This window comes from Oryzias latipes, chromosome 13 (genome assembly GCF_053564925.1).
Source record: "Oryzias latipes strain Hd-rR chromosome 13, Olatipes_Hd-rR_3.1".
Classification (NCBI taxonomy): Eukaryota; Metazoa; Chordata; class Actinopteri; order Beloniformes; family Adrianichthyidae; genus Oryzias; species Oryzias latipes.
The window spans coordinates 20540360-20550649 of record NC_136249.1 but is presented as its reverse complement, the minus strand read 5'-3'; positions in this window follow the sequence as shown (position 1 = coordinate 20550649).

Genomic DNA, 10290 nt, shown 5'->3' with positions numbered 1-10290 from the left:
TTGAAACTGCGAGCTGTTGTGTGTTTGGACTGCACAGGGCTTTTCAGATTTAAATGACTTCCTCCTAGTTAAATGTCAAGAATCTCGGTTTGACCTTAACAGTACGAAATGATCTGCAGACGTGAGGCTGCATTAAATGTCAGGGTGATGAGTGGTTGTAAAGAAACCAGAGCACGTTTCATGTTGGGGGTGTTTGTGACCAGCAGGTGGCACACTTCCCCCATCAAAACACCATTTCTAAAAGACCCACCCTGAAACCTGCAGTGACATCAGTGTTTTAAATAACCCAGAATGCCTCTGTTCACCCTATTTTTTTTTTTTTTTCTTCCTCATTCACTCTGATAAATAATTCGGAAGAAAAATGTTTCCCGCTGGCCTTCACAGGGCAAATCTGTTGCTAAGATTTCCCACAATTATTGTGAATTATTTTGTGACTTTCTCCTGGTTCACAGCTACCTGTTGTGTTATGAATGCTGATGGGATATTTTTTTTTTTTTTTGTCATGGTGTTTCCAAGAACACAGCAGAAGCTCTAAATGACGCATTCCCTTTCATGCTTTCTTTCTGGGTTTGTGTGACAGCGAGCGCACTGTGGTGAAGCACAGAGGAGAGGGGAGAGGATGTGTTATGAGGAAACAATGAGAAGCCAGCCAGGTTAAAATGGGGGTATTAGTAAAGAAGAGCAGGAAAAACAATAATAGGTTTGAGGTAATAGAAGGCAAATGCTGATAGCCTGGATGTGAAAGAGACCCGGGGAACTTAGAGATGGAGGAAAAGGGACAGTAATGGATTGTCTCTTTTCTCCACACCTGTCATCAAGGTAATTGGAACGGCAAATTCAAATACAAAAGTGTCAGTCACCTCAGAGCATTTCAAGGCAGCAGTTTGCACGGAGCTCAGACAATCAGAAGATGGAAGAACCTTGTGTTTTTGGATTGATCCAAGGTTGATTCTTTTTTTCCTTTTTTTTATCAAAACCCCAAAACTTGTCATTTTCATATTTTCACCCATCAATTTTAAACCTGATAACTTTTTTTGACTTTAGGAAACATTCTTTGATTGTCAAAGGCCGTACGCTCTGAAAATGGGGTTTTTGCTATTTTAACATGTTCTTGTGGTGTTTTTCTCATGATGGAGGACATATATAAAGAACATTAAGCTTCAAACTGCATTTTTTTCTCAATATTTCTTTTTTCAAATCCTCGTGGATCCAGAGCATACAAACAAAAATGCCAATTTAAATAGAGATATATTCGTGAATAAGAATATATCTGTGTACGTGTTCGTTTTCCTCTTCTGAGCTGACATCTGGCTCCATACTGTAGTGCTGGATAGCTCAGATATTGGTCGCCATTGTTAATGCATCGGTAATGTCAAGTTGGGGTTGCGAGGGGCTGTAGCAGGAAGGCGTGCAAACGGATAGCACTGTTATAGGTGACGGGAAGGGGGGCGGGGTCACACTTATAAAAGTCACACCTACAACTCAGAGGGGATATTTCTAATAATAGATTAAAAGATGATTGGAGTGGAGCTTGGACTGAATGATATTTGACAGGAAATGTTTTCATGTCCATTCATATGTACATATCTAAGCACAAGTCCATGCAAATGTGTAAAAATATATGCACACTTGTGCCTTAGCGGACTTTCTCATCAATATGCCGTTTCAACCATAAGTGCATTTATTACCATAGGTGTTGTATATTTACGCGGCATCCTGCCAGTCTTCAGTCAGTTCCTACCTCCCCTCACCATATACAATTAGCCTGTTTTTGTTGCAGCTACAGCTGGCGCTGTCAGCCAGTGAGGGATTTGGTTTTGCTGCCCACTTGAAGCCTTTGCTCATCAAGTCCTGCATCGAGCAGCAGCTCATTTTCCATCAGCGCTGTATTTTTCCTGTTTGTCATAGTGCTATGTTCATTGGGAATTCATTTGTTTGTGCTGCATTCTAAGCCGCTGGTCTTAACTGTATATCACTCAATCACCAGGGTGGGGTTGTTTCAGGTCAAAATGAAGATTCCTCCGCCCCCCTCAATGGAGCGCTACACCTCTGGGGGAGTATTACCAGCAGAGCCACTGTTGGTTTAAGATAAATCATGTTATTAATTGCAAAGAGAAAAAAAAAAGCTTCCATATTACTATAAACAGTGAAGGAGAAGGGAAAGTTAACAAAAAAGATGTGAAAATCTGAATGTAGGATTTATGAGTAAAAATGTGTTTGCAGCTTTTAAAGGTCCATATTTATTTTTCAGTCTGCTCTCTCCAAAAGTTTTTAATCACAGGCTGCAGGACTGTGTGTTTACTCCAGGCATGTCAGAGATGGCAGTGGGGTTCATCAACATGTTCACTTCTATGAAGGTAAAAATGTGTCAAAAAGAATGCACTTGTAGATTTGATTTGAGAACTTGTAATATAGAATCTGAATACTTGTGCATGAAAAATCTGCATCTGTGTGTAAAAATCTTCTGCTGTGAACTGACAAATTTCCAATTGCATGTGTTCATTTAGAGTTACAACTTCAAATCTGTGATTACAACTGCTCAAATGTGCTTTTGCGTGTGCTCGAATCTGCTGCCGCAAATCACAGGTGCGCTACAACTGCGCTCTGACTTCTGACACATTCCTTGCGAGAAACTTGGGTCAAAAGTGATCTGTGTCCGATAATGGGACTAGGGGGGGAGGGAGGGTAAGAGGAAGCGGAGTCAACCAATCAGAGTGCTGGATTCGGAGAACTTGGTCAAGTTAGAAAGACCTTCACAGATTCACACTTCCTGCTTCAATAACTCTTCTGATAAACGTTCGAATGTGACAGCAAGTCTCTCAATAATTTTGTATGAACACAGAGAGTGAACTAAAAATGCATTTCTACAGAAAAACTTAGTTTTCTCCTGCATTTTAATGAGAAATGATCTCTTCGTGCTTTAAATGCAGACATGCAGCGATGGCTGCGAACGGACAGGATCAGGAAGATGATCATCTTTGTTGTAGCAGGACAACAGGGCCAGGGCTATTGAGCAGCACTCTGATTGGTTGACTCCGCTTCCTCTTACCCTCCCTCCCCCCCTAGTCCCATTATCGGACACAGATCACTTTTGACCCAAGTTTCTCGCAAGGAATGTGTCAGAAGTCAGAGCGCAGTTGTAGCGCACCTGTGATTTGCGGCAGCAGATTCGAGCACACGCAAAAGCACATTTGAGCAGTTGTAATCACAGATTTGAAGTTGTAACTCTAAATGAACACATGCAATTGGAAATTTGTCAGTTCACAGCAGAAGATTTTTACACACAGATGCAGATTTTTCATGCACAAGTATTCAGATTCTATATTACAAGTTCTCAAATCAAATCTACAAGTGCGTTCTTTTTGACACATTTTTACCCTCATACACTTCTTCCAGTCAATTTAAGGATCATGACTGAAACTTGCATTTATGTCTTTTTGGGTGAGGGAGAAAAATGAGCGCTACTGGAAAAACTCCCACCTAGGCACACGAGGAAAATCTGACAAGCTACAAATTCCAGCCATCAATCTGGGATCAAATCTTCACTTTTTTTTTGTTTGGTTAGCTGTGCTTTAAAATAATGTTTAAATATCTGGGCAAGATTATAGATGAATGAAATCCTCAAAATCTTAACCTAAATGACATATTTGTGGCTGTCTTATCCCTTGAGCAAGAGGCTGTATTAGATCATTGTACTGGTCGGTTTTAAACAAAAATAATAATAAAAAGAAATTTAGTGAGCATTGTGTCTAAATGTCTTTTTAACTCTTGTGCTGTCCTAGGCACTTTAACATTGGGAGTTGGGTCATCTAGACCCACTAGACAGTGCGCTGAACCTTTTTTCTTCAATGATTTGTGATCTTCACTGGTGTCCATGGATTACATGAAATCCTCTTCACCTTTATCCACCTGTGTCATGGTGTCATGTCAATGTTAGGATTGGGTCATCTAGACCCCATAGGATAGCACAAGGGATAAAATCCAGGGCAATAGTCCTGCACTATATATATATTTTTTTGGTACGGTAGTTATGGAATTGGGAGGGAATCCAAGCATGGCCGAAATGCTGAAAATAGGCCACTATGCATTACGTTTCAACGATTTGTCATTTTGAAATGATGTATTTAAATTAAGTTTTCATCATCAGAACACAGTGGATTCATAAATTTCTAAAATGTCACAATTTATTAGGTTTTTACTTCAGCAAAATGGTGACATCATGTTCAGCGTTAAAATAAAGAGCATGAAACCAAATTGGATTAAAATCTATGATACTAGATGGTCCCGCACTTGTAGTGAGGGAATTTCCCTGTGAGCTGTCCCTTCAGCTGACAGGGAAATGGATTTCTAAAACCAGATGAGATGAGCAGAAAGAAGGGCTAGAGGAGGACATCTTCTTGTACACCAGAAGATGCTTAAGCCTGTCTATACGCCGCCATCTGTGGGACTTTTTTTTTTTTTTTTTTTTTTTTTTTTTTTTTGGAGCTATGCAGTAATGGATAGCCACCTGTGGCTTGGCTTGGCGTTAACCCTGTCTAATTACCACGCTACCCTTTGATGGAGTGTCTGGGTATAGAGCTTCAGGCAGGCCAGCTGGCAGTGAGTTTCCTTGTTCACTCTGGTGTGAAAGAGAAACCAGCGGGAGCGTCGCACAGGCGCTGAGCTGTGACCTGGGATCACACCCGCGCTTCACGTACCCCACAGGCACAGCAGAAATCAATGGCATTATTGGCAGTTGTGTTTCTGCAGATTTTGGTGAGCCGTCCTGGCATAACGCACAGATACCGCCTCCACCCTGCAAGGCTGGGTGGGCAGAGAGAGCGGTTGTGTTTTCATGTCCGAGACCGTGAAGACTGGAAAAGAAGAGGGTGATAGGATCTAGAATGAAGTCAGAGTGAGATGTTAAAAAAGCTTAAGTGGGCTGTTTGACATATGGCTGGAGTCAGCTACTCTGTGTTGCCCTTCGGGCGTTTGGAGGCAACGGATGGAGCCTGCTGCACTCCTACGAATGCAGGGTTTGAGAGGAGAGAGCAGTTAATGTTTCATTTTCAATTCAGGGCTGATAATTCACAACACAGTGTCATACACACATTATAGAAAAATACTGGCACAGTCTGCAGAGCCTCTAATGGGAGAATTGCCGCTATTGTTGCATCTCATTGGTAAAATCTGTTAAGGGGAGCAACTTCCGATAAAGGTTTTTGTTTTTTGCTTTTTATTATCCTGAAGCAGCTGGCATGCTGGTATTAATCCTAAAACAATTTATAGAGGTATCTGGCATCCTTGCTTTTTTTTCTTTTTAATTTTTGCACAGCACAATAATAGTCATGAGTCACAGTGAGTCATCTAGGAATCACGAATCTTTGATTTTTTTATCGCACATTTTTAGCTCATCTAATTGTGCAATCAGTCTTTGTAAGCGTGTGCCACATAAACATAAACAGTCTTTTGCTGTTTTCTCCACAGCCCTAATCCATAATTTCACTTTACTGTTTTATTATGAACCGTTGATGCCCAACGGTGGGCTTGGCTAATATTTTAAGCATGAGCATGAATTTTAAATGAGCTTTGAAGCAGTTTTACATCGACAAAATGTGTGACTGTGAATAAAAAAAACAAAAGGAAAACAATTGATGGTTTAGACGTGCAAGACAGCACAACGCACATATTTTGTTGGTCAAAATCCCAGAGTTCTTGCGCTGTTATGACAACACCTTTGTTTTTAAAAGGTGGGACTTGCATCGCTTTGCTCAGCTTTTAACCTCCATCTGCATCTCAGCACTTCAGGTTACACACGCCTGTCGGAGACTCTTTTAGAGATGCTGAGAGACCAATCCAGCGTCAGGTGATTTAATCTGCCTGCCATGCTCCTGCAGAGAGCTGATCAATAACGGCTCCTCCACTAATTCCAACATCAGGAAGGAATGAATCTACCTTCAGAAGGAAAAGTCCAAGAAAGAACAGAGATAGTGACAAAGAAAACAACAAACCAGCCTGACTGAAATTGAAAACGACTCCCGTTTCAGTTGTTATCCTCTCCTCAGACTGGAAGGCCCCTAAACGAATCATTTGGAACAAATATGATGGTCTCTTGCTGTCAGGTTTAACTCATCTGACAGCATCCAGCTGGCTTTTGAAAAGGGCACAAATTCAGTGGACACTAATAATCCCCAGTAAGGCCTGAAACTGAACTGCCTCTCTAGACCTATTGGAGAAGAAGTTCACTAAGGGGCTCAGCAGAAAATTACTCTTGTCAAGGGCCCCGTAGATCCACCTAAAGCGCCTAACAAGGACTGAGATTGACCTTTGTGAGGAAGTAATTGAGGAACACCTGTTCAAAAGTGGGCCCAAAGACACTCATTCTGCATTTTTCACCTTGGAAATTGTATAAAAGAAAGATGCTTTTATCTTTCAAGACAGCCTCGGACGCATGTGAGTGTGTGTGTCTGGTATTTTAGCGTGAAGGCTTTTTGACTTTTGGAAAAAAGAAATAAGCTGGTGAGATACAACTTTTTCTTTCTTTTTTTTTAATAGCAAAAGCTAGTTCTAATCGGAGGTCATGAAGTGACAGTGGCACCACGATACATAATGTATGGATAGTGTTTATCGGTGTAAAGCCCGCTTTACTGGCAGGATAAATCTTTCAGATGTTCGCTGTTTGACTCTTAATGAAGTAAGGAGAGGTGATTGACAGCAGATTATCTGAGCTGTAGATGAAACGGAGGTGTGTTAATCGCGACAGAATTTTCCCAAATTGAGATTAAGTGTCTCCTTCAGGCAAAAGGAAAATGAGCGCTACACAAGGGAAGACAAATCCAGCGGTAAACCTACAAATGAACCAGATAAAATATGTTTGGCTATCGAGGGATTGAGATATTTGACAGTGAAATGGTAAATGGTGTATACTTGTATGGCGCTTTTCTACCGTCCTCGAAGGCCCGAAGTGCTTTACAGTCACAGTCCCATTCACACACTGAACAGTGGTGCCAACCGTCCGGCAGAGGTTCGGTGTCTTGCCCAAGGGAACTTCGACATATGGGCGGGCTAGGCGGGTATCAAACCTTCAGTCTTCCGATTAGAGGACGACCGCTCTACTGCTGCACACAAACAAGACAGTTACTGAGTGAGTTTAATTTTTACTGTACAAACTACATAGATGAGGGGTCTGCAACCTGAGGTTCTGGAGCCACATGCGGCTCTTTTTTAAGCCTCCATTGTGACTCTTTGGGTTAGAAGAAAATGCTAATAATTTTTGAGCTGTACAGTGGATGGCGCAGTGGTTAGTGCTTTTGCCTTACAGCAAGAAGGCCCCTGGTTGAAGTCCTGGCTGGGGAACCCGAAACAGAACACCAACAGGGGGACCTTTCTGTGTGGAGTTTGCATGTTCTCCCCGTGTATGCGTGGGTTCTCTCCGGTGACTCCGGCTTCCTCCCACCATCCAAAAACATGCTTCATAGGTTAATTGGTTAATGTAAATTGTCCCTAGATGTGAATGTGAGAGTGCATGGGTGTGTGATTGTAGCCTGTGACAGACAGACGACCTGTCCAGGATGTTCCCTGCCTTTGCCCACGAGTGGCCGGGGTAGGCTCTGGCAGCCCCGAAAGGGAAAAAACATGTTTAGAAGATGAATGAATAAATAACAATAAAAAAAAGTAGTTTGGTTACTTTTATTTTAGTAAATTTAGTTTTATCATTTATATATTGATTTTTAAAATGACAGATAACAACAAAATGATGGTAAAAGATTTGAATTACTTTTAGTGTTTTTTTTTTATATTAAACTTTATTATTGTGCTCGTGTTTTTTTAAATTATTTTAATTCCACACCAGTGTTGTCATTATATAGAATCAATAGCAAAATGAGAAAAAAGCTGCTCACCAAAGTCATAATGACAGAAAATGCCATGTTTGACATGGCTTTCTTACATTTTTAGCTCAGCAAGACGATCTTCTTTGACACTGGATGTATTTTATTTTGAAAGGACCTTGCATGCCCAGCAAAATAAATTAAGTTAAAATGAATCAAAAATAGAAGTATAAAACATTGTTATAATTCAATTATTGTAATATTTAAAAGCCACACTTTTATAAATAAATGGCTTGATGGCCAGAAAAACCTAAAGTGTGTTTTTCTAAACATTCTCGGTGAAGCTTTGTGGCTCTCGCTGGATTTTGGTCAGCAAGAAACTGATTCATATGGCTCTCTTAGCGTTCAAGGTTGCAGACCTCAGACATGGACTATACAATCTTTCTCAAAAGCGTTTTTGTCTCACCTTTTAAAGCTGCTTCATGCAGATGATTCAAATCCTTCAAAAAAAAAACAGAATTTTTGTCAAGTTTTAAAAACAATCCTTAAGATTGCTACTTATTTTTTTAAACTAAAAACCACCTGACTGAATATTCACTGTAGAAATGAAATAATACGGAGGACCTCACATGATTGCCGAAAAGCACCCGTGAAATGTGTGTTGTTGTTTTTTTTAATTAACTGTTTAAATATGTAATTAACAAGAGTTTTAGTATGATCCTTGAAAAGCATCAAAGGGACCCTGAAAGTTTTAGCGAAGTACCTGAATTTGACTTAACAAAAACCGCAGAAGCATAGAAAGTTGTAGGAGTTTTTGCAATGCTCAATCATTTTCCTGCCATAAAATGTGATGTGAGCTCTTCAACAGAGCATTACTCTCACTTATGTTTTCCTGCTGGAGGCCATTGCTGGTTTTCCTGCTTAGGAATTAGTAATGGAAAAATTAACAGCCCGTTCTCTTTGGCTTTGCACTATAGCTGCTCTGTTTGCTGGACTGATTGTTTGCTTTGGGAGGCAGAATTGTCCAAGTAAAACATATAACCTTCGCTTCATTACAGCCAATGGCAGCTATCACGGAATAGGCTTAGCTGTAGCGCAGATTCAGGTGGCATCCAGTCATATGAATGCTTGGAGAACATTACAAAAAGTTAGATATTGAAAATAAAAAGTGTTTGTATTGTTTCTCCACTCTTCCATAGTGCTTTATCACTGCTTCATTTGCTCTCCCGTTCCTTTATTTCTTATTGCTGTCCCCTGATTTCTCCATGCCCATTGGAAGAAAGCCAGAACCATTAGCCAGCTGTCAGTTTGAGAGACGAGGAGGATCCATCCCTTTAGCTGATGCAAAATGAATATCACCACTCGGTCACACAATTCACAGCCCTGCAGGACATTTGGGGACTGGAGGTATTGTGGCTCACGGAGACAACAACATCCTTGTTTGTGAAATTGCAGATGGACACAAGTGCAGCACAAGCTCACACGGACATGAAGCTGCTGCACCGGTGCAGCAGTTACATGATTCATGGCTAATAAATATGTACCAGCTGGCTACAACTGTGCCGGCTTGCAGGTGAAACAGAGGTGCTGAACCTTGGATGGCTGAAACTTGTAAATCGGGCCTTTAATGCTGACGGCTGTCAAGGTGAGGGGTACACCATTCGTGCATGTATGGGTTTGCATTGATGAATGTTAAGGGCTTAACATTTATGTACATAAATTCCCACGTGTCACATATAGGTCGCCGTATCTCGTGGGTCCTCTGTATTTAAGTCCCAAAGGGCTTTGCCACCGTGCACTGTGACTAATAGCTAATAGCTGAATATCCCGAAGGACAATGAAATAAACATTGACCACGTGTGCCTTTTGGATTATTTACTAAAATTACAATACAATAGATATGCGTCACAACGGCACAAACCTATAAAATTCTTCTACAGCTGCCATGTTTGCTGTATGGCAGACACTGATGACACAGAGTATGGCAGCTATTGGGAATATAATCATATCCAATGTGTTTCCACAAATGACAGAAATTTCAAGCAAAACCAATTATGGCAGTTATGGTTCATTATTCATTTTTAAAAATACTTAATAAATTCTATTATTTCTATCATCCTATTGTCAACCTGTGCAGATTTATTACAGTTTGATTTATGTTTTGTTTATGTTAAGTACCCAAAAGTGCTTCTATATTTGAAAAAGCTGTGGGAGAGACAAAAAAAAATCAATATTTCAAAAGAAGAGTAGCCTAAAAGTCCTTCTTTTATTTTTTATAACATTGCATTAAAGAATGATGACTTAAAGTTAAGTTATTGGTCCCAATACTTGTTATATGTAATGTGAAGTGTAGTTCTTTTATCATCTTCTGCCAACTCAGATTTGGTTGAACACATTTGGGGAGGAGCTGCACGGTGGTGATGTGGTTGGCGCTCTTGCCTCACTATGAGAAGATCCTGATTGAAATCCAGGCTGGGACTTT